General features: G+C 42.5%; 1 non-coding gene across 1 annotated transcript; it reads left to right on the top strand.

The window, feature by feature from the left end:
- Positions 1-7,042: 7,042 nt before the first annotated feature.
- LOC132481393 (U6 spliceosomal RNA) lies at positions 7,043-7,149 on the top strand. Its single transcript, XR_009530815.1, has one exon. It is a non-coding gene; the product is annotated as a U6 spliceosomal RNA (small nuclear RNA).
- The last annotated feature ends 18,364 nt before the right edge of the window (positions 7,150-25,513 follow it).

Here is a 25,513-nt window from a genome sequence, read left to right as displayed (position 1 = left end):
ATTTTGTTTATCTTCTCAAAGAACCAGCTTTTAGTTTTATTGATCTTTGCTATCGTTTCCTTCATTTCTTTTTCATTTATTTCTGATCTGATTTTTATGATTTCTTTCCTTCTGCTAACTTTGGGATGTTTTTGTTCTTCTTTCTCTAAGTGCTTTAGGTGCAAGGTTACGTTGTTTATTCGAGATATTTCCTGTTTCTTAAGGTGGGATTGTGTTGCCATAAACTTCCCTCTTAGAACTGCTTTTGCTGCATCCCATAGGTTTTGGGTCGTCGTGTCTCCATTGTCATTTGTTTCTAGGTATTTTTTAATTTCCTCTTTGATTTCTTCAGTGATCACTTCGTTATTAAGTAGTGTATTGTTTAGCCTCCATGTGTTTGTATGTTTTACAGCTCTTTTCCTGTAATTGATATCTAGTCTCATAGCATTGTGGTCGGAAAAGATACTTGATACAATTTCAATTTTCTTAAATTTACCAAGGCTTGATTTGTGACCCAAGATATGATCTATCCTGGAGAATGTTCCATGAGCACTTGAGAAAAATGTGTATTCTGTTGTTTTTGGATGGAATGTCCTATAAATATCAATTAAGTCCATCTTGTTTAATGTATCATTTAAAGCTTGTGTTTCCTTATTTATTTTCATTTTGGATGACCTGTCCATTGGTGAAAGTGGGGTGTTAAAGTCCCCTACTATGATTGTGTTACTGTCGATTTCTCCTTTTATGGCTGTTAATATTTCCCTTATGTATTGAGGTGCTCCTATGTTTGGTGCATAAATATTTACAATTGTTATATCTTCTTCTTGGATTGATCCCTTGATCATTATGTAGTGTCCTTCTTTGTCTCTTCTAGTAGTCTTTATTTTAAAGTCTATTTTGTCTGATATGAGAATTGCTACTCCAGCTTTCTTTTGGTTTCCATTTGCATGAAATATCTTTTTCCATCCCCTTACTTTCAGTCTGTATGTGTCTCTAGGTCTGAAGTGGGTCTCTTGTAGACAGCATATATATGGGTCTTGTTTTTGTATCCATTCAGCCAGTCTGTGTCTTTTGGTGGGAGCATTTAGTCCATTTACATTTAAGGTAATTATTGATATGTATGTTCCTATTCCCATTTTCTTAATTGTTTTGGGTTCATTATTGTAGTTCTTTTCCTTCTGTTGTGTTTCTTGCCTAGAGAAGTTCCTTTAGCATTTGTTGTAAAGCTGGTTTGGTGGTGCTGAACTCTCTCAGCTTTTGCTTGTCTGTAAAGGTTTTAATTTCTCCATCAAATCTGAATGAGATCCTTGCTGGGTAGAGTAATCTTGGTTGCAGGTTTTTCTCCTTCATCACTTTAAGTATGTCCTGCCACTCCCTTCTGGCTTGTAGAGTTTCTGCTGAGAGATCAGCTGTTATCCTGATGGGGATTCCCTTGTGTGTTATTTGTTGTTTTTGCCTTGCTGCTTTTAATATGATTTCTTTGTGTTTAATTTTTGACAGTTTGATTAATATGTGTCTTGGTGTATTTCTCCTTGGATTTATTCTGTATGGGACTCTCTGTGCCTCCTGGACTTGATTAACTATTTCCTTTCCCATATTAGGGAAGTTTTCAACTATAATCTCTTCAAATATTTTCTCAGTCCCTTTCTTTTTCTCTTCTTCTTCTGGAACCCCTATAATTCGAATGTTGGTGCGTTTAATGTTGTCCCAGAGGTCTCTGAGACTGTCCTCTGTTCTTTTCATTCTTTTTTCTTTATTTTGCTGTGCAGCAGTTATTTCCACTATTTTATCTTCCACCTCACTTATCCGTTCTTCTGCCTCAGTTATTCTGCTATTGATCCCATCTAGAGTATTTTTTATTTCATTTATTGTGTTTTTAATCGATGCTTGATTCGTCTTTAGTTCTTCTAGGTCCTTGTTAACTGTTTCTTGCATTTTGTCTATTCTATTTCCAAGATGTTGGATCATCTTTACCATCATTATTCTGAATTCTTTTTCAGATAGACTGCCTATTACCTCTTCATTTGTTAGGTCTGGTGGGTTTTTATCTTGCTCCTTCTCCTGCTGTGTGTTTTTCTGTCTTCTCATTTTGCTTATGTTACTGTGTTTGGGGTCTCCTCTTTGCAGGCTGCAGGTTCGTAGTTCCCGTTATTTTTGGTGTCTGTCCCCAGTGGCTAAGGTTGGTTTAGTGGGTTGTGTAGGCTTCTTGGTGGAGGGGACTACTGCCTGTGTTCTGGTGGATGAGGCTGGATCTTGTCTTTCTGGTGGGCAGGTCCACGTCTGGTGGTGTGTTTTGGGGTGTCTGCGGACTTTTTATGATTTGAGGCAGCCTCTCTGCTAATGGGTGGTGTTGTGTTCCTGTCTTGCTAGTTGTTTGGCATAGGGTGTCCAGCACTGTAGCTTGCTGGTCGTTGAGTGAAGCTGGGTGCTGGTGTTGAGATGGAGATCTCTGGAAGATTTTCGCCGTTTGATATTATGTGGAGCTGGGAGGTCTCTTGTGGACCAGTGTCCTGAAGTTCGCTCTCCCACCTCAGAGGCACAGCACTGACTCCTGGCTCCTCAATTTGGGATGATTTGTTGTCTATTTATGTATTCCACAGATGCAGGGTACATGAAGTTGATTGTGGAGCTTTAATCCGCTGCTTCTGAGGCTGCTGGGAGAGGTTTCCCTTTCTCTTCTTTGTTCTCAGAGCTCCTGGGCCTCAGCTTTGGATTTGGCCCCGCCTCTGCGTGTAGGTCGCCGGAGGGCGTCTGTTCTTCGCTCAGACAGGACAGGGTTAAAGGAGCAGCCTCTTCGGGGACTCTGGCTCACTCAGGCCGGGCGGGAGGGAGGGGCACGGAGTGCGGGGCGAGCCTGCAGCGGCAGAGGTCGGCGTGACGTTGCACCAGCCCGAGGCGCGCCGTGCGTTCTCCCAGGGAAGCCGCCCCTGGATCCCGGGACCCCGGCAGTGGCAGGCTGCACAGGCTCCCGGAAGGGCGGTGTGGACAGTGTCCTGCGCTCGCACACAGGCTTCTTGGCGGCGGCAGCAGCAGCCCCAGCGTCCCACGCCCGTCTCTGGGCTCCGCGCTTTCAGCCGCGACTCGCGCCCGTCTCTGGAGCTCCTTTACGCGGCGCTCTTAATCCCCTCTCCTCGCGCACCAGGAAACCAAGAGGGAAGAAAAAGTCTCCTGCCTCTTCGGCAGCTCCAGAGTTTTCCCGGACTCCCTCCCGGCTAGCTGTGGCACATTAGCCCCCTTCAGGCTGAGTTCTCGCCGCCAGTCCCAGTCCTCTCCCTGCGCTCTGACCGAAGCCCGAGCCTCAGCTCCAGCGCCGCCCGCCCTGGCGGGGGAGCAGACAAGCCTCTCGGGCTGGTGAGTGCCGCTCGGCACGGCTCCTCTCTGCGGGAATCTCTCTGCTTTGCCCTACCCAGGTATGTGGGGAGTTTCTTGCCTTTTGGGAGGTCTGGGGTCTTCTGCCAGCGTTCAGTAGGTGTTCTGTAGGAGTTGTTGCACGCGTAGCTGTATTTCTGGTGTATCTGTGGGGAGGAAGGTGATCTCCGCGTCTTACTCTTCCGCCATCTTACCCGGAAGTCCTCTCCTTCTATCTTAAAAATCAGGAGTTTGGGGCCTCCCTGGTGGCGCAAGTGGTTGAGAGTCCGCCTGCCGATGCAGGGGATGCGGGTTCGTGCCCCAGTCTGGGAGGATCCCATATGCCGCGGAGCGGCTGGGCCCGTGAGCCATGGCCGCTGAGCCTGCGCGTCCGGAGCCTGCGCGTCCGGAGCCTGTGCTCCGCAACGGGGGAGGCCACAACAGTGAGAGGCCCGCATACCGCAAAAAAAAAAAAAAAAAAAAAAAAAAAAAAAATCAGGAGTTTGTTGGCAGAAAATAAGAGAAGGTGGCTCTTGGGTAAACTATTGTGTCAGCCACACAGCGTAGGTATTATGTCTCCAATCACTTGGACTGTTAGGCAGTTCTTTCCTCCGTTGCATACTGGGTGTATGTCTTTACCCAGTAACTTGAGCTTGCAGTTCGCTCCTGGCAGACCTTGGAGCTTCACAACCAGGACCCTCATTCTCAAGACTTCCATTACTTAGATTATAACAGCAAACACCTTCTCACAACATGTAGCAATCCTCTCCCAAACAGCACTCACTGATAGAGCATCCAGGGGATGATGCTCGACGTTCCTATCAACTATCCTCTGTAAAGTTTTTCATAAGCGTTATTTCATTTTACAATTAAAAGAAAGAAATTGCAATTTAGGCAAGACCTAAACTCAGGGGAGGAAATTGGCTTGCTTGTCCAAGGTTAAAGAGCTGTTTGGTTACAGAGGAAAAGCTGTGGTTATTAGAGAGTTCACAGCAAATAGAATGACTTTATTATAACTTATTATCCTGATTAGGACATTTAAAAATTTATTTTATTCAAGTATAATTGATTTATAGTGTCACGTTAATTTTGATTGGAATATTTTTTTATATTAAAGCATAACTGACTTACAATGCTGGTTAATTTCTACTGTACAGCAAAGTGATTCATTTATACATATACATATATATATATATATACATATATTCTTTTTCATATTCTTTTCCATGTGGTTTATCACAGGATATTGAATATAGTTCCCTGTGCTATACAGTAGGACCTTGTTGTTTATCCATCCTATATATACTAGTTTGTGTCTGCTAATCCCAAACTCCTAATCCAACCCTCCCCCTTACCGCCCCTTGGCAACCACAAGTCTGTTCTCTATGTCTGTGAGTCTGTTTCTGTTTCATAGATAAGTTCATTTGTGTCATATTTTAGATTCCACATATAAGTAATACCATATGGTATTTTCCTTTCTCTTTCTGACTTACTTCACTTAGTATGATCTGAGTGGAATATTTTTGAAAATAGAAGAAAGTGCTTTAGTAAATTATATCAGGATAACACGGGTAAACAAGAATTGTCCTAGGAAAATAAGGACATATGGTTGCCTGAACTACAAACTATAAAAAATAAAAGCTTACAGAAAACAAAAGCAAAGAGGGACAAAATCAAGAAATATCCAATTGAAGTTTCTGGCATCGATGTTCACTTTCTGTGTTCCAATTCTATCTCTAAGAAACTATTTCCACTACTGCTCCATGTACAAAGTGCATCTGAATTGCTTTTACAGAGTGTAACTCTCCTTATAAGATTTAGGTCAGGGATGTTCTGGCTTTCTTGTTCTAGCAAATCTTGTTTATCTGCCTCTCCCATCTCCCCAGCCTCATTCTGCAGAACAAGCTTTTAGGGAGGGGAGGCTCCAGGAGAACCATAGGTTGAAAAGAGCTTTAACCACTGAAACTGTGGGAAGCATGCACCATGGATCTGAAAGAGGTTTTAAGAGTTGTGTTTTTGCTGGTTCAGTGCGCTCTGGGGGAAACTGTCTGGGCAAAAAAATTGGCACTTGAGCCTGACAGGATAGTGGGAAGATCTTTGTTCAACTTGATAGAGCGTGTTGAAATATTTGGGGGGCTTTAAGGAAATCCAGCTGGAAGGGAGCTAGCGAAGAGCCCCTATCAGGTGTGATTCAAGAAAGATCTAAAACCTGGGGGGGGGGGGGTTTGTTTGTTCATTTTTTGTTTTTCTTTTCTCACTGACTGTGTAAGTGAAGTGAAAGCTTTTGGTCTTCTGGTTGCTGAGAAAACGGGGAGGGGGTGAAAACATCTAGTAGTCTGACTTCCTGGAAATGCTGGAGAAAATCACAGGTACCTGTGCCAAAGGCAGCTCTGAATCAGACTGTCCAGGATGGAAGTTGCTGGCTGAGGAGAGGCACGTGCTCCAAAGACAGAGGGATGATTGAGCTCTCTGGTCATGTTCACTCTTCTTACGACTGTGGTGGCATCTCATATTCACGCCAGCCCTGACTGCAGAAACGGGATGTATTGATCGGAATGGTCCAAGCCCTCCGTGGTCCTGCAGGGATGGACAAACACACTTAGGGCTCTGAACAAGCCTGCCGGATGTTCCACATGCTGCTTCCCTGCTCCTCAGCCCCTGATTGATGAGAGAAGGTGGTTGGAGGGGAGAGGGAGGTGGTGGGGAGGGCCTCAGTTGCTCCAAAATGGGCCTAATTCAGCCTATTAGCCCAGTGAAGTCAAAAAGTTAATTTGTAGCTGCCAGCTGTTGAAAAGAAGGTTATAAAGCTCCACAGTCCCGCACAGCCCAGTGCGGAGAACACAGGGAGGGCGAGACACACAGACTTTGAATAAACACAATCCACACAGTCAGCTGAGAAAAGCCGGCAGTGGCCAGGTGGCTTCATGGAAGAAAAGATAATGGAAATAATGACAGTAGGTGGCCAGAGCTCCAATGGGGAGAGAAAGGGATATTTCTCTGCCCCTGGCACTGGATCAAATCCCTGGCTTACAGCACGCTGTTGGCAGTTGGTGCCAGGCTTAGAGGCCCTGTTACTACATGGGTAACAGTCAGTGTCAGTTCTTGGTTTCCAGCCTCCTCCGGCAATTTATATTCAGCTCTCTTATTCTGCTTCAATTTTTTTTTTTTTTTAAATCCACCAACTCGATGCTTGTTTAAAGCTGGCTCATTCCCTGCACTGACTCAGGAAATATGCATTCTAAGACAAAAGCAAATTTGCAGGTGTCTTGTAGAAAAAGAGAGTGGGTGCTTTCCTAGCTCCTTGTTATGTCCAGGGCACTATGGCTCTTGGACTTAACATTCCCTGTCTCCATGGAAATCCTACTGGGCATCTAGGTGGACTCCTACAGAAAGCAATTATCCACCTTATTTTTGACCCTAGAGAAAACACAAGTGGTCTAGGAAGGTAGTCAGTGAACTATGCTTCACAAAGTATACAGGGGAAGAAATTAAAAGAAAGCCTGCTTCATCTGTAAAGGTGTATTTTAAGTCTCAACCCATTCACAGCATTTGGTAAATATCAGTAAGAAAGCACATCTCCTATTGCATTGAGTTTATGTGTCTATGCATGTTTCCCTCTAGTATATTACCATTTCCTCCAGGGAGTTCCAAGTGCCTGGAATTTAAAAAGAGGTCTGAATAAATATCTACTGAATGATTTAAAAGAATCTCTTTAGTGCTCTCTTCGGCAGCACATATACTAAAATTGGAATGATACAGAGAAGATTAGCATGGCCCCTGCGCAAGGATGACATGCAAATTCGTGAAGCGTTCCATATTAAAAAAAAAAAAACAGAATAAAAGAATCTCTTTAAATGTCTCTGTGTGTATAAGCCATCCCAATCAACCCTAGTCCTTATTTTTTACTACCTTCGGAAATGCAAAGCTGTTCACAGCATATGTTTGAACACTTAATCATCCACAAAAGTTGTTTAATTGTCTTGTATCCTCCTCTGCCCTGAATACTGCTCCTTAAGAGAGTTGCAACACATTTGAATGCCTATTTAACTGTCCTGCTCTCTCTGGACTGAGCTTGGGTCTTAACCTTCGATAAGAAAAATGCTTTTATTAAATCAGGGACTGGTTCTATGCGAAAAGGTTACCCCCTTGCTTGTTGGAAAGTTATGGAATGTTGTGGTGGTAAAAGTGGGTCTTAATATCTGGCTGGTGATTAAGTCTATAATTGCTCACTCAGTGCAGTGATTTAGGAACTTGGTAAACCTAACTGTTGAGGCTTTTTCGCTGGGGGTGAGAGGCTCCACCAGCTGCCCTGCTTGTAATGGCAACTGAGAGTTTCATACTGCTTAGATCTGGCCGGGACTTGGTCTGTTTCAATTCATTAAGTCCTTACCACACTCCACAGTGTTGATTTTCTCATGTGAGCAGTGAGAATGATCATCATTTTACAAGAAAGAAAAATGGGGTTCAGAAAGGTTGAGTAAATTACCCATGTGTGCAGAGCCTGTAAGTTGTGAAGCTATCATTTAAGCCCAGAACTATGTAGGTTCTAAAACCCCATTATATCTATGTCTTCTAATCTGGGGCACAGGACGCCTATTCCCTCAGGCCAGTGAGATCTTTAATAAAATTTGTTAAGTTGGGGGTGGGATAGGGAGGGTGGGAGGGAGACGCAAAAGGGAGGGGATATGGGGACATATGTATATGTATAACTGATTAAATTTGTTATAAAGCAAAAAATAAAAAAAATTTAAAAAAAATAAATAAAATTTGTTAAGTTGGGGTTTAGTTATAGTGATCATCTACATGAAAAAACATAGGCCCTTTTATCATCACTTTGTCCATCTACCTAACCACGTGACTTCAAAGTCCGAGTTTCTGAGCATATTCCTGCCAAGTGATAATCAAATAATGTCAGGAAACACCTTACAAATGCGTATTTTACTTTGATTTAAATAGGGAAAAGGAGTAAACAAATGGAGCCATCCCAAGCCTTGCAACTTCCTACACCTGAAGCTGTACCAAAGCTGTCGGGACCACAGGCAGATGGCTGGCCAACATCCTTCAAAGATGCCCATCTCTGTGTATCAGCACAGTAACGTAAGGTAATAATAAAAATGAAATGGTGATTATTCCTGCCTAGCAAACATTGATTATTTGAAAGTAGATTTCAATAATGCAGCAATGAATGCTACGATTACTGGGATCCGTAATTGAATAAGACAACTCTACAAAATGAAATTTCATTAAAATTTGCAAGCCTGAATTGATTGGTGGCAGTTTTAGTATGTGGTCTGATTAACTTGAGCTAGCCAACAATACCTTAAAGGTATTAATACTCATTTGTAAAACACAATTACAAATTAACATTTTTTTGTACTACTGAAGTAAAAACACTGAGAGAAATTAAATTTAGGCTCAAACTTGAGGCTGTATCATTCAATCATTAAGCCAAATGTTAGTAATTTAGTTTCATAAAAATAGCACCATGCATCATATTAAATTAATGTTATTAATTTGAATTTTATTGACTTTACAGTGTTGCTTCTATATGTAATTTATAAACTTGCTTTGGTTTTACGTGGGAGTGATAAACATAAGAAAACTATTAAGTTATACATTAGGATATATTAAGTTACATTTTAACAAAGTCACTAAAGTCAGTACTCAGGGTGTACAGTAATTGTATTTTTACTTTAAAATAAGTTCATAATACTCGAGTTTGAGAGAGATTGCACTGCTTCCTTCAGGAAAAAACCAAATAAGCACTGGAATCTCAACTTGAAAATGAAGCAAACTGAAGAATGTTATGGATAAACTATTATATTATATACCAGATTAATACCCTGGTTAGAGAAGTCACGTTTTTATTTATTTTTAAAGAGCTCCAATGATAAAGATAGCATTTATCATGCTATCCTCTTTCTCTAAAAAATTATAATATATGTATATACACACATATACATACACACACACATATACAAATACATAAAGAGGTACATATAAGGATAATCACCAAAATGCTGATGTGGTACCTTAGGTGGTGAGATTTTAATATCTCTTATTTTTCTTTTCATATTATATATGCTGTCATTTAGTTTTCAAGAAGCATAATGGTTGAGGGGGGAGAGGGGAGCCAGTTGCATTGTGGAAAAACTAAGCCAAAAAGTGAAACATAAACATTATATCTATGTTATGTTCATGATTTTAAGATCATATCTGCATATGAATAATGGTTGGGAAGGAACCTTGGATGTTGAAATCAATATGGAAAGGTTGAGCAGGTGAGAATAGTGTTTGATTTTGTTACATGTAGATTTCTATGAATTTTTCTGTGCCATTATAAAAACAAACACTTATTTCAAGGGCTATCGCAGAGAGAAAGGAAGTAAGGGAGGGAGGGAGGAAAGGAATGATGAAAAAAATGAAGCAGAAATTGGATTCCAGAACAGGTTCCCCAGCTGTAAGTCCAGAGTACTTTTCACAAATAACTGTTATTCATTCAATAAGCGTGTATTGAATGTCTGTGTTGTTGCAGGTATCCAGAGACCAAAATCCCTGCCCTCATGAGGCTTAATTGTAGGGGGGAGAGAGATGATAGGCAATAGTAAGTTATATAGTACATTAGAATCCAATGTTCTACAGATGTAGAGAACAAATGTATGGACACCAGGTTGGGGGAAAGTGGCAGGGGGCGGGTGGTGTTGGGATGAACTGGGAGATTGGGTAATATGTATAAAATGGATAACTAATAAGAACCTGCTGTATAAAAAAAATAAATAAAATTCAAAAACTAAATTCTTCTTCTGCTAAAAAAAAAAGAGGAATCCAGTGTTCTATGAAATAAAATAGCAGGGAAAGCAGGCTTGGGAATGAAGGAGGTAGGGGGATATAAAGTCTTAAGCAGGGACCTCATCTGTTTTTGAGTAAAGGTGAGACAGTAAGCCAAGTGGCGAGGGAGGGAGCCCTGTAGATATTTGGGAGAGCGTCTGGCAGGAGGCATCGCCAGTGCAAGGGCCCTATGACAGGAGAAAGCCTGATGGGCGGCAGTGTCCCTGCGGAAGCTCAGGAGCCTGGGGTGGAGTGAGGGGAGGATGGCAGGAAGTGAGGTGAGACCGATGGTAGCAGAGGGCAGGTCTCACAGACCACTGCAGGGCCCTTGGTGTTCACTCGGAGGGACACAGGAGCCACTGGAGGTTAGAGCAGATGAGTGACGTGAGTGGATGCCACCCATCTTAGCAGGATCATTGTAGCTGCTGTGCTAAAAATAGACTGGGTGACGGAGGCAGGGTGGGCACAGGGCTACTGCTATCATCTACACGTACCAGTCAGGATCCCAGAGGACGCTGTGGTACACTAAAGTGGGTTATTTGAAGAACAGTTTAGTAAAGGGACGATTACAGAACAATGGACTGCCTGTTGGGAAACCACAAGGAAGAGAATATTTGCTATTACCACCCTCAGCTTGAAGGGATGAGGGAGAAAGTTGTCACCAGGACCCAGAGGTGGAGAGCGATGCCTAGAGTGAGATGCTTGATGTCAGCTCAGCCTTTGCTTGAGGGATATAGCCAGGCTTCAGTGACCCTGCAAGTGCCTGCGGAATACAGAGGCCAACCTTCTTTCCACTCTCCCTCTCATTTCTAGCCTATGTTTCCCCATTGACCAAACCCAATGGAATCCATTAGGCAAGGGGAATCCTTGATACAGCCCAACCATTGGCCCAATCTGGTCCACTACTGGTTTTCATTAAGAAAGTTTTATTGAAACACAGCCATGCTCATTCATTTTCTTACTATCTACAGCTACTTTCAGAGCACAACAGCAGCACTCAGTAGTTGCAACAGAGATCATTTGGCCTGCGAAGCCTTAAACATTTACCATCCAGGCCTTTACAGAAAAGGTTTGTCGACTCCTGATCACCCCCACCAATTTGCCTCCAGGGTAACAAGACAGAAAGGGTGGTAGATAGTGCATCATGAGGAGTGAAGGGAAACTAGCTGGTGCCTCAGGCATAAGGTAATGATGGCTGAGATGTGTTCTACATTCCAGGATGTGGTCTATTTTGGTAAGTGCTTCAGGAGCAATGGAAAAGGATCTTCTATAGTTTGGGGAAGTATCCTATAAATGTCAACTATGACAAATTGACGGTTAGCAGAGGAGATAGTGAGAAATAATGGGATTCTGGAATTATTATTATTTTTATTTTATTTTTATTTTTTTGTGGTACGCGGACCTCTCACTGCTGTGGCCTCTCCCGTTGTGGAGCACAGGCTCAGCGGCCATGGCTCACGGGCCCAGCCACTCTGCGGCATGTGGGATCTTCCTGGACCGGGGCATGAACCCGTGTCCCCTGCATCGGCAGGCGGACTCTCAACCACTGTGCCACCATGGAAGCCCTGGAATTATTTTGAAGTTGGACCCCACGTGATTACAAATGAGTTGGATCTGGAGTTTGAGGGAAAGTGAGGAGGCCAGGATGCCTCCAAGGATGTTGGCCTGAGGTATGGGAAGGCGGGTTTGCCCCAAATGAGGCTGACCACAAGAGGAAAGCAGTTGATGAAGGGGTAAAGACAAAGAACTCAGGTTGGGATATATTAAATTTTACATGTCTGCTAAACATCCAAGAGGCAGTGTCTATTGTTCAATATACAGGTCTGAAGTTCAGAGGCGAGCCCTGTATGAGAGAGAGAAATTGGGAGTCCTCAGCATACAGATGATATTTGAGGTCCTGAGCCTACCCAAGACCACTATGGGACTTAGTGTAGACAGAGGGGACAAGAGGTCTAAATCCCACTCCCGGCCATTTTAAGAGCTTTATATATAATTCATTCTCACAATAATCCCATGATGTCACTAAGTTATTATCCCTACTTTATAGATAAATCAACTATTGTTCAGAGGTCAGGCTAGTCAAGAGTAACGCTACTATGAGTATTCCAATTAGAATTTGAACTTGACTCCAAACTTCAGAGCCCATTTGTTGCCCTGTAAGGTTTGCCATTTCACACCCCCAGGCAGGACCCTCAGGGTCTGCTACTCCCCAGCCTCATTTCTTAGGTTCTCCCTGAGTCTCTTGGTGTTTTTTCTGCTCCAATACACACCTTCTGTGAGTTCTTTAGGCTGTCGACTGAAGAACTGAGTGTGAAAGGAAGTAGAATTAATGAAAAGAAACAAGGAAAGGAGGAGAAAGATAGAAAACCTATATTTGGTTACAATAGCATGCTCTCTAACTTACAGTAATAATGCTAATTTTTATAACATGACTATTAAAACGTCTGTGAAGAGTGGTTCCAAGATGTGTCTGCATGGTCATCGGATGAGTGGGTAGTTCCTCAATTAAGCTATACTACAGGTGAAGTCAATTTGCATGTAAATGCAATACACACATATACACAAATATATATATATATATATATATACTGATACCTCACCCCAAAAGGCACTGAAGGATGATGATAATACCCCACTATACATCAATACGTAGAGTCTCTATAGTTGAATTGGTAAGTTTTTAAAGTTATGACATCAGAATCAGTTTCAGCACTGAACACTTTGGAGACTTTTTACTATTTAAGCTAACAGTATGAGATCACTCCATGACACCAGAGTGTGAGGCTAAGTATCTAACATAAATGAGATGACAAAGTAAGAAAACCAAAGGGCATTCTGTTCAAAAGCAGTAGAACCAACACAATGTCTAATACCTAGTTTTACTGCAGGATTCAGTAAAGTACAAAGACAATAAGATCTCAAAACAGAACTTTGTCAGTTAGATACTCATAAAGACATGATGTGGCTCTGAATATAATGTCAAACTTCCTCAAAAACACCTGTGGAAATATCTAAGGAAGCCATTCTCCATTCATCAGTTCTGATAAATTTCTTCATTCACCTTCTTATTAACAAACAGTTTAAATTGAAAATTATTTTTTGGGGACTTCCCTGGCGATCCAGTGGATAAGACTCCGTGCTTGCACTGCAGGGGGCATGGGTTCAATCCCTGGTCGGGGAATTAAGATCCCACATGCCATGCTGCTTAGCCAAAAAAAAAAAAAAAATGATATTTAATAGACTGTCAACTAAAAAGAAAGCACAAACGAACAATAAGAATTGTATAGTGGTTCAGATGACCCTGTGTCTCACTGAATATAAAATTCTACAATTGCTTAATTACGATACTGTCTTTTCTCACCAATTTATATACAATGTTTGTAGCCAATACAATATAATATAAATTATATATATTATATTTTTATATTATAATTGTAATATAAATGTGGTTTGATGACAGTTCTGGAAAAGTTGCTCCTTGGCCCCTTAGGCAGAGTAATTAAATTAAAGGCTAGTCTCACACTATATTAGAGTTTCTACAGGAAAACCATGTTGATAGAGAGCATGCTATGTGTTAGGGTCTCCTCTCTCTTTGCACAAGGGCTCCCACAATCAGCATAGGCCTGTTGCAATAAAGTCAGCCAGCCAAAGTCTGCCACCTCCACTACAAAGGTATATGAAGACTTCTTCCTCCCGATCACCAGTTTATACTGACCAGGCACATAAGACTCCCTCCAAGGCTCTCACACACGGGGTCTGGGTGGGAGCAAATGATAGCTTTGCATTCCCCTGTGCCCCGCCAGCCAGATTGCGTGAGGAGAAGTCAGTGGAACTGCTCCAGGTCCAGCTGCTTGGGCTGGTGTTGAAAAATGTTGAATAATCAAATTGCCCATTTCTGCTCAATTGCTCTAATTTATTATCCCAGGCATTGTGAATGCTAATGAAATCTGCCTATCCTGCCAGTCCATGTCACGCTACTTTATGATCTTATTAACATCTCAGTGTTCCTTAGCCCAGTGACATCAGGTAGAGAGAGTGGGACAGCTGCCCTCCTGACTCTGGTGTGGTTCAGACACCCGCCCTGATACCACTAACAGCTGAATGATTTAGACCCAATGAGCAGCCTTGGAGTGATATTTTTATACCCCGTGACAGGATTCTATAACTTAGAGAAAGGCCATTAGTGAACACAAAGGAATAAGCAGGAGGGGGGAAGCAGGTGAAAAATGGGCAAGTAAATCTTTGGATTTGACTCTTCATAATAAAATGCCCTTCACATGTAGATTTAATGAGCTGGTTATCTCACCAAAAGGGAAGGGGGAAGCTGTCGCCTGAGCTTTCCAGCTTTCCTCAAGGTATACCCAATTACAAAAAAAAAACAAAAAAACAATGGGGGCTTCCCTGGTGGCGCAGTGGTTGAGAGTCCGCCTGCCGATGCAGGGGACACGGGTTCGTGCCCCGGTCCGGGAAGATCCCACATGCCGCAGAGCGGCTGGGCCCGTGAGCCGTGGCCGCTGAGCCTGAGCGTCTGGAGCCTGTGCTCTGCAGCGGGAGAGGCTGCAACAGTGAGAGGCCCGCGTACCGCAAAAAAATAAATAAATAAAAAGATATACCCAATTACAAAGGGGAGATGCAGTAGACAATGGATGGCTGGCTCTTTCTAGTTCTGGGTGGCACTGTAGCCAGAACACAGCCCTGTCGGAACGATGAGCAGTCCTCGGATCTCAAGATGGTGACTGGGAGGGGACTATGGAGTTCATGTGTGTGACCGAAATATGATATAAAGCTAATGAACTGTAGGCTGTTTAGGCTTTCACTGTGGTTGCCAGTTCTTTGTATCCGCTTCATTGAAATGGAAATAACACCATTTCCCTGGCAGCATGTGGTGGGAGCTATTTGACAGAGAGTCCTAAAGCCATCTGACCCCAAGGGTGTTGCAAGGGTTTGGGCCACCCCACCCGACAAACCATTTCAGTATTAACTATGAAAACCATACGATATGAAAGCTTCCAGAGAAAACATATCACTGCCATTCAAGTATCCCTTGAATGGAAAGTATCACTCCATTCAGCAGGTACCTGCAAAAGGTGTGCATAATCCAGTCACGCTACCATGTGGGTTATTCAAATTGTTCCTTCTATTAAATGTGCACATATTTTCAAAGAGGGTCATCAGGAGAACTTAACAGCTAATAGGAGGAAAGGAAGTGTTGAAAGTAAAATCCAAAATATCAATAAAGATAGTAAGGTAGGCATTTAAAGGGGTGCAAAGAGGGACATGCTGCCATTCCTCCAAATTCCACTATGGAGGCTATCAGTTCTTTTGCCAACATCGATATGCTGGATGAAAAAAAAATGGAGCTGATAGATTGTGAGTCTCGCTATACTGAGAGGGTTTCCAGTTTTGGCAGAGAGCTTAGAGATAAAGCCGTGACATATATCTTAAAACAAAACTACACAAAGGAAAAAACTAAGATGATTGTGAACTCCAGGTAAAACAAGTGGTATAAAAAGACAATGTAGGGCTTCCATGGTGGCGCAGTGGTTGAGAGTCCGCCTGCCGATGCAGGGGACACGGGTTCGTGCCCCGATCCCGGAAGATCCCACATGCCGCGGAGCGGCTGGGCCCGCGAGCCATGGCCGCGGAGCCTGTGTGTCCGGAGCCTGTGCTCCGCAACGGGAGAGGCCACAGCAGTGAGAGGCCCGCGTACAGCAAAAAAAAAAAAAAAAAAAAAAAAAAAAGACAATGTAATATATTGTCTTACTCAGCTCAGCTGTAAACACCAAATACTTATTTAATTAATAAATATACTGGGAAGATAGAGGTGGTGGTAAAAGTTGTGTGGAAGTTTGGTGTAAGAGTTAAATCCTCATCTTTCATCAAGGGAATTTTAAAATGTCTAAAACTGAAAATTGAAGAAATAGCAATAATATTTAGAAACATGGAAGTAAAGAAAAGAAAACTAAGTGTGTTTAAAGAGGCTGCCTCCACTGAATGAATGATTGGGAATGAGTGTGTAGGGAGCTTCTGTTTATCATTAGAATAATTGTTGCAGATCTTTTTCAAGTACCTACATGTATTTTGATAAAATCTAGGTTAAAATGTTTTTGAAAGGCCTCAAGGCAGGGAAGGCAAAGGTTTCCATTTACAAAATATGCTATAGTTCCAGAAATCCAGACCAATGGAAGAAAAAGGATTGTGTTTTCCTTGTGTCTCTTTTTAGGGGTGAGGAACGAGAAAGCCCCTTGCAGTTCTCTTCTCATATCATAGTGCCTAGAACTGGTCAGCTACCCATCTTTAAACCAGTTGCTGACAAACATATGAGATACCATGATTAACCTGGACTAATCAGTTATTAGCCTTGGGTTATATCGGTGGGGGGAAGGAGGAGGAACACCCAGATGCAACAGATGCCCTGCAGGTAAGGAAGAACAGAGCAGAGTCAATTGGGTTGTCAACTAAAACCATCTGTTGTCAAACAAAAGTTTTTATAAGACCCCTCCTTCATTGCCTTTTCCTTTTTATTTTTGTTTTCAATCAATGGAGAAATGCTGGAAGCAGTAGGATATATTTGGAATCTTTCAACTGTGAGTATATAAGTATCTGATGTTGATGGGCCTTGGACCTATACTCATAATGAAGGAAAAGTGTCACATACCTAAGGCCAATAGGCCTACACCTGGGACTGTGTGTTATTCAGTTTTCTCTAGTTTGACAAAGGGCATCTGCCTTTTTTTTTTTTTTTCCTGGTTATATATTGGTTCTCAGTGTTTATAGAGTTAAACAGTCCTATGATTTTCACAACTAATATTAGTTCACCAACTGCTTGAGGTGTTTAAAGGATGTGTGAACCACTCATCTGTGATATGTACCTCGAGAGGATCTTGACTTTTAGAACCACACACTTCCAGGTAATGCTTTGCCAGAAATGATGCTGAAAACTGGGCCTCTGTACATTGGTATCAAATCGAATCTCAGAGGCAGGGTTTTGGGTGAAGTGGAAAAACATAGCTTTATTGCTTTGCCCGGCAAATGGGAACACAGCAGGCTCCTGCCCTTGAAAACTGTGTGTCCTAACCCAGGAGGAATTGGTGAGGAGTTTTATAGCAATGGTTCCAGGGCAGAACTGCTGATAAGATTCCTGTGTGTGCAGGGCCTGCACTCCTTTAATTTGGTTTCAGGTAATCTCTTGATGAGCTTCTCTGGTTCCTTTAATCTGGCCTCAGGTGGGCTTCTCTGGAATGAAGAATGCTGACAACTGTTCTATAAAGAGCTCAAAGATATTGTTATGTGTATCCCTTGAGGTGGAATCAGGACCCTGTCCCAAGGCTGCACTCTTCTTTCTTGGCTACTCCTCCCTTGTCTCTGCATTCCCTCCCTTCCCTGATTAACCACTGTTCAAATCTGCCCTTTAGAACTCAGGGAAGGTCATGGAGGCTGGAGCCTGTTCCCTACAAACAAGGAAGGAGGGACACAGAAGGGCTTCCATGCCCTGGAGCCCCACAGGGTCCTGCTTGGTTTCAGAAACCGTGCTTCCTAAAAGACCAGGCCCGCCCAGGATAGTTGTGTATGAAGTTGCATGGCTTTGGGGCATTGTTCACTGCCTAGACTACACAGCACACAACCTGTGTAGCTATGCTCAGTGGCCCACGTGAAGACCATCCTTTAGGCTCATTGTAACCAATGAGTGCTAACTTGAAGGCATGTTTGACAGTTACTTCATGCAACATAGAATTTTGATAACAGGCTGAAGGTGGGTAATAATGCACATTTATTATAAATATTTTGGAAAATATTGAAGAATGTCAGGAAGTATAAAAATCAGTAGGATCCCACCACCCAGTGATGACACCATTAATGGTATTAGCATGTTGAGGAATTTCCCTCCTGGTCTTTTAACCGTGTGTGTACTGCAACACTGGAATAGGAATTTGTAACCTTCTTTTGTTTTTTCCCAAACTACGTGAATGGTTTTCAAGTCGTTAAAATCTCTGACAACACAGCTTTAAAAAAATAGAGCAGAGAGGAAGGCAGCCTGATAGACTGAAATTATCCAAATATAAAATAAAACTTGAAATTGAGGACACCCAAGAAATTCACCTCGTAACTCAACTCATTATGTATCAGTATTAATCGTAAAAATAATGGGGTAATGCCTCACTTAGGAAATCAGATTTCAGGTGTCATCGACCATCTGGAACAGAAGAATGACATTTTTTTTGCGGTAATCGGGCCTCTCACTGTTGTGGCCTCTCCCGTTGCGGAGCACAGGCTCCGGACATGCAGGCTCAGCAGTCGTGGCTCACGGGCCCAGCCGCTCCGCAGGCATGTGGGATCTTCCCGGACCGGGGCACGAACCCATGTCCCCTGCATCGGCAGGCGGACTCTCAACCACTGCGCCACCAGGGAAGCCCAAGAATGACCTTTTTTGAAGAGAGAGAAATCCAAACACAATATACTGACTGTGTAAATGATTCTGTTTCATGAGGTCTGTAGAGATGCTTTTTTTAATTATCATGTGTTATGTATACTGCATTTCTTCTTCTAGTAAACAGAAATTAACTTCTGTGTATACTATATGGTTGTCTCAGATCCTCTTAGTGTTCTCTTACACAGATGATGGTGGGGATATCAGTGATGTCTCTAAATGTTTTTCATAGTACCTGATATATGCTAGGCATTCCATAAAGTGTATTTATTTATTTATTTTTGTATATACCATCCCAGTACTTGCAGCTGTGCTCAGTCCCCCATGTGTTTTCAGGTCTTTTAAAAAATATATTATTAATACCAAGTCCTTACAACAGTCCAATCAGCAAGGTGGATCTCCTGACACTTCCATTTTGCTGATGGAGAAGTTGAGGTGCTAGGAGGATAAGTGGATTTTATAAGATTATGTTGTTGGCAGGGCGCATGGGTGTGACACTAATCCAGGTTCCGTGGCCTGTAGCAGCAAGACGTGCTTGGAACTATAATGATCTCTACACGCAATACAAGACTCAGGACAAAAACTGTCCTTAGCCCTAATTTCACCCCAATATGATGCTCAAGCTTATGTTATTAAAAATATAACTGTTAGAAAGCCCTGCCTCTACGTCATAGAGGTAATAATGTCTTTAAGTTATACCTTGGAGCCACCAAACAGGAGAAGGACAACCAAGGTGCAATTCCTGGGTCTTCTGTGGGCCTCATGGTAATAATAACAACTAACATTTATTGAGTACTTGCTGGATGCCTATCACTATGCGAGGCACGCTATGCAAGGCAAGGCACATCCTCTTAGCAGGTTCTTAAATAAAACAAATCCTCATGGAGGCATGCACTATTATTTTCCCCAAAGTGTAGAAGAGAAATAGGACTTCTAGAAAGGTTAAACAGCTTCCCCCAGGTGAGACATTTAGTAAGTGGGATGGGATGGGAACTCAGATGGAGGTTTTTCAATGACAAAACCCAGGGTCTTGAAACAACTAATTTCTAGTTCTTCCTGCTTACTCTATTTCTGTAAGCAACAGCCCACTAAAAATGCTATTTAGGTTCAAATTTCTCTGCTAGATTTCCTGAACCTTGTCTTGATTTTCCACTTTTTTTTGACACACAGTCATCTAATCTTCATGGATTTGCTCTACAAAAGCTAACGAAAACACAGTTCAGGTGTTTTTAGGTGACCATCCACCCCAAACCCACTGTCTAAAAACTCAATACTTCTTCATTTACACTGACTTTACCCTGCTCTGATCTAGCCCTGTTAAGCTGTTACTAAGGTGAAATGAGGATCTGCTTACTGTATTCCCTGTGATATTGTGATTTAAAATATAAATAGTATATATCAGTATTAGGTCTTCCTCCTGGTTTCTGGCACAGAGCTGCTAAAACCTTTGAAACTTCCTATGATGAATGTGATAAGGTGCCTTTTGTTACGTTAATGAGGCTACCTTTGGAAAGCACCTAAGGCTGGGGGCTGCTTATCAGTGGAGCCTACCAGGTGATTAGAGTATTGGAATTATCAGCCTAGTCCTGACCTCTTGGGGGCAGGGGTGAAGGGCAGGGAGGGGTGGGAGGGACTGGAGGTGGAGTTAAATCACTATTGGCCAATGACTTCATCAATCGTGACTACGTAATGAAGCGTCCATAAAAACCCAAAAGGAGCATCTATGTTGATGAAGACTTGGAGGCGGGGGAGAGTGGCTTGCTGGGAGAGAACACAGAAGTTCTGCGCCCTTCCCACAGACCTTGCCCTGTGCATCGCTTTCATTGGGCTGTCCCTCTTGGTCACAGAAATAAGGTACGAAAAATGTTTCTCTTAAGTTCTGTGAGATGCTCTGGCAACTTAATAAACCCCAAGGAGGGGGTCATGGGAACCTCTAACCTATAGCCAGTTGTTCAGAAGCCCAGGTGACAATTTGGGCTTGCGATTGGCACCTGAAGTGTGTATCGTGTTGCAAGGGTGGAGGTGGGGCGTCTTGTAAGACTGAGCCCTTGAGGTAAACTGTTGGACACCCAGCTGGTGTCAGAGGATTGCACGGTGGTGTGAGGAAAAACCCACCCACTGGAATTGGTGTCAGAATTGAATATCCCTCCGTGTTGGATATTCCTTGTTGGGCGTTGCAGCATTTTGTGTATTGTGTATTTTGTGTATTATCATCCTTGGCTTAATATTGGGCTGCTTCTCTGACGGTCACTCTTGCTCAGATAGCTTGTACTGCCGGATTTTGTCTACCATGCAGCAGACAGTGTCAAATTCTTTGGAAAATCCCCTTTGTTCCCCTGCTACCCCAGGTTTCCGTTACCACGACTAAATTTAGTAATTAAAACAATCATCATTATCCTAAGAATTTCCAGGTTCGCACTGAAAGAAACCCCATGTATACAACTTCCCCTTATAGGTGGGAGTTCTCGCCTGAAACTTTTTAATTTTATTGAAGTATATTTGATTTACAATGTTGTATTTCTTCTGTACAGCAAAGTGATTCACTTATACATACATATATATATATATATATTTTTTTTCATATTCTTTTCCTTTATGGTTTGTCACAGAATACTGAATATAGTTCCCTGTGCTCTACAGTAGGACCTTGTTGTTTATCCGTCCTATATATAATAGTTTGCATCTGCTAATCCCAAACTCCCATTCCTTCCCTGCCTTACCCCCTCCCGCTTCTTCCCTGAACCTTATTAACACTTAATGTCTCTGGCCTGAAACTTATTAACACTTAATGTCTCTGGCTGTACCTTAAGCAGATCTGAGAACCTAAATAGGCCCCTAAGGCTCATACCTAAATTAGATTATCAACCTTACCTGGGCAAAGACAGGAATGAAAGTACCTGAGATACCCTGAGAGGCAGTTTGAGGGACTGTGTAGTTGAGAGAAGTCAAAATAAAAGTTACAGTGACCACAAACTCCAGGCAAGTGTTTCATAGGGTCAAGATATACTCACCCAGTTAATAAGAAAGGCATGGTGTGGGATGCCTCTCTCCAGAGCCCCTTATTTCCAGCCATCAGGAGAGTTCCATGAAGCATTTTATTTGTATCACTTGACTAATCTTTGCAAATAGCTTAAAATCCCTTTTTTCAAATATCATAAAATTGGGTGTGACAGAGGGCAGACCTCTGAATCTGTATTATTTATAGACAAGCAGCAGATCAGTAGAAGTGTATCATTTTTTCCTTATTTATCTGCCACCCATTCTTAACTAATATATAGATGGTTTAAATAACAGCACATAGAATCAAAGAACAAGTGGATTGAAATGGTTCAGAGAAAGATCTGTCATTCCTCTCTTTACTGAGCTTGTCTGATTAATCTGAAAATAGAACTACCCGTGTTTTACTTCTATAGGACTCCATGATTTCTTCCAGTTGTCTGCAAATGTGAGCAGTGATTGGATTCTGGGAGATGTCATGATGGCCCATTCGCACCTGCTAGGGTCTCAAAGGTCTAGCTTCTACAGAATAATCCCGCAAAAGCCCCAGGGGAGGTAGTACACATGTTGCTAATGGAAATAGCTGGACCTTGGAGAAGTGATATTCCCAAATTGTGGTTAGTTTCCATCTCTTTTGTTTAAAATTAATGGCTGAACACTCTCAATGCATTCTTGACTTTCTGACCCCCAACTTACTCCTAGATGAACCATTCAGTGGTGTGTTTAAGCCTGTACAGTTGACCCTTGAACAACACAGGTTTGAACTGTGTGGTTCCACTCATACTTGAATTTGTTTTCAATAAATATACAGTTGGCCCTCTATATTTGCAGGCTTTGAATTCGCGGATTCAACCGACCGTGGACGGGAATTTTCATCCAAGGTCGATTGAATTCACAGGTGCAGAATTCATGGATACAGCGGGCCAACTGTGAGACTTGAGCGTTCGTGGATTTTGGTATACCTGGGGGCTCCTGGAACTATTCCCTTTTGGATACAGAGAAAGGAACGTATTTGCAATGAGCAGTTATTTTTACTGGGGAGATGATTTTAATATTAAAAAAATCACTGTTGCACTAAAGGAAAGTTAAAACTAAAACAACATTGACAAATGCAATGTCAACCTTGTGGCAGCTGGTGAGTATTAGGTAATTAATGTGGTCATTGTCTCCCAAATTAAAAGCTAAAGAAAGGGAAGGGAAATACATCCAAAATCTAGAGTAATTGATAAAAGTAAACATGATACACTTGATTCTGACCACTTCCCTGTTTTCCCCAATCTCTCCCCCGCCTTCCCCCACAAACAATGTGGTTGCTTCTAATTTCTGAACTACAAATTCCAGTTTCTAAACTACAAAGGGTTCAAACCTCTTCCAGTTACCAGCCCAAATCCCTACCCCCACCTCAAAGCCTCACCCAAAGCCACTTTTTCTAGGAATCCTGTTGCTCCTAATTCCCTTTCTCTGAGTCCTGTATTGTACACGTTTGCCTTTGAATTCCCTTACCTCTTATTCATTAGAATTTCCAAATCCTTTCTTTACATTTCACACGTTCTAGTCCTGTCTCCCCTGTTAGACTGCATGCTTCTTGGGGGCAAGCACCATATTTTATATTTCCTCTGTATTTCACCAAGAACCTAGCACAGGTGGAAAGAATATAGGTGATTTTTGGTGCATGATCCAATTTCTTGCATAGCTCATGTCTCTTGATTAGACTACCTGAGCATTCACCTTCTGGGGCTTGAAATACCTTTTTCAAATCATTCAGAACAGAGAGATGTTTGATGTATGATGGGATACTCGGTTGTTTTTGTTTCTGGTTTAAAGCTCCATGTGATTTTAGGTAATTTATTTTTCTTGCTGCTATTCCAGCTCTTACCTGTTTCAGCTCCTACAGCCAGAAGTAATGTTACATCATTCATCTGACTTGGATTGAATCTTCTCTGTGTCAGAAAAAGCTATCTACCCCTAGAATATTTTTAATCAGGTTTAATACATGTAACAAATCCTAAGAACGTCATGTCGGTTGGGGATAATTCTAATTTTAATTGCATGTGTAAAAGTGGGCTTGGCATTGAGTGTGGTGGGAGAAGCATGTAAAACCTCAGCGTAAAGATGATCACACAGTTAATCTTTGGTCTCTTGCTGGTTTCTGCTTCGCTCAATCAAGATTAAGTGTATTGGGCTTCCCTGGTGGCGCAGTGGTTGGGGGTCCACCTCCCGATGCAGGGGACACGGGTTCGTGCCCCGGTCCGGGAGGATCCCACATGCCGCAGAGCGGCTGGGCCCGTGAGCCATGGCCGCTGATCCTGCGTGTCCGGAGCCTGTGCTCCGCAACGGGAGAGGCCACAACAGTGAGAGGCCTGCGTACTGCCAAAAAAAAGGAATAAAAAGATATACCCAATTACAAAGGGGAGATGCAGTAGACAATGGATGGCTGGCTCTTTCTAGTTCTGGGTGGCATTGTAGCCAGAACACAGCCCTGTGGGAACGATGAGCAGTCCTCGCATCTCAAGATGGTGACTGGGAGGGGACTATGGGGTTCATGTGTGTGAGCCAAATATGATATAAAGCTAATGAACTGTAGACTGTTTAGGCTTTCACTGTGGTTGCCAGTTCTTTGTATCTGCTTCATTGAAATGGAAATAACACCATTTCCCTAGCAGCATATGGTGGGAGCTATTTGACAGAGAGTCCTAAAGCCATGTGACCCCAGGGGTGTTGCAAAGTTCGGGCCCCCCCCCGACCAACCTTTTCAGTTTTAACTATGAAAACCATACGATATGAAAGCTTCCAGAGAAAATGTATCACTGCCATTCAAGTATCCCTTGAATGGAAAGTATCACTCCATTCGGCAAGTACCTGCATTTTGTTTCCTCCTGGACGTGATTTGTTTGTCAAAGACAATATATTTGACATTTATGTGCACATATTACCATTTCTCAAATTTCTTTGTTTTTTAGTTTTAGAGCAAACGTTCGCCTTTTTTTAGATGAGGCTCATATATAAAGCTGTGTAGTTCTTATTGTAAATGATATCTAAGTAATATATTTATTTGTGTGTGTGTGTGTGTGTGTGTGTATAAGTAATAGATAAAACTCTTTAATGCCCCCTAAGCTAACCGGCTATGGGTCCTAAGTCAGATTCTTGTAGTCGTCAGACCCTACATCCAAATATTAATAATCTCCTCTTGCTGGATACAGTAGTTCATTGTATTTCTCCAGGTGTTCAAAGACAGTTGTAAATAGGACATGGATTTGTCTGACCTTTATTTGGGCCCTGGACTATACCTTGCTCTTCTTTCAAGCCCACTATGCTTTCGTGTTTGCCCCAGGTGATACCACCTACACCTGCTCAAAAGCCGGTCTTCGGGCTTTCCATCCCCCCAGCCCTCTTCACACTCCCTATTCACAGACCTCTGGCCTTCTGTGCTCACCTCTTTACTGTTTGGAATTTTTATCTCTTTTCTCCACATGTCTGATGTTCATCTCCTTCTGGCTTACAGGCAACTTCCTTCTTTTCTAGCATCGTCATTTTTACTGAGCACGTGGGTGATGGTTAAGCAGTAGGGCATCTCCCAGCACAGCTGCTTGCCACCACCTGCAAAGGATACAGTCAGAAGTTTAACACAGAGACCTCTCCTCCCAAGGGAGCTGAGTCGCCTTCAGGGCGCTGAATTGAGGTGCTTTCCAACGTAGTGTACTCAGAAATACTCTTCCCTCCAAGCTGTGCCCCTATTATTGGGCCAGGCTACTTCCTTCTTTATGCTGATGTTTTTTTTCCTCAAACCCCTGTAGTGCCTCCCTGCAGTCTGGTTTCTATCAGGCTCTATTTAATTTCTCATAAATATCTGTACTGCACTGAATCCCAGTGGTGGTCAGGGTTAACATCCTTACCCATTGGCTCCTTGATCCCAGGCACATCATGGGTTGTGGC

Source organism: Mesoplodon densirostris, chromosome 20 (assembly GCF_025265405.1).
Source record: "Mesoplodon densirostris isolate mMesDen1 chromosome 20, mMesDen1 primary haplotype, whole genome shotgun sequence".
Classification (NCBI taxonomy): Eukaryota; Metazoa; Chordata; class Mammalia; order Artiodactyla; family Ziphiidae; genus Mesoplodon; species Mesoplodon densirostris.
The sequence above is the reverse complement of the archived record's forward strand: the minus strand, read 5'-3'. Positions and strand labels throughout refer to the sequence as shown.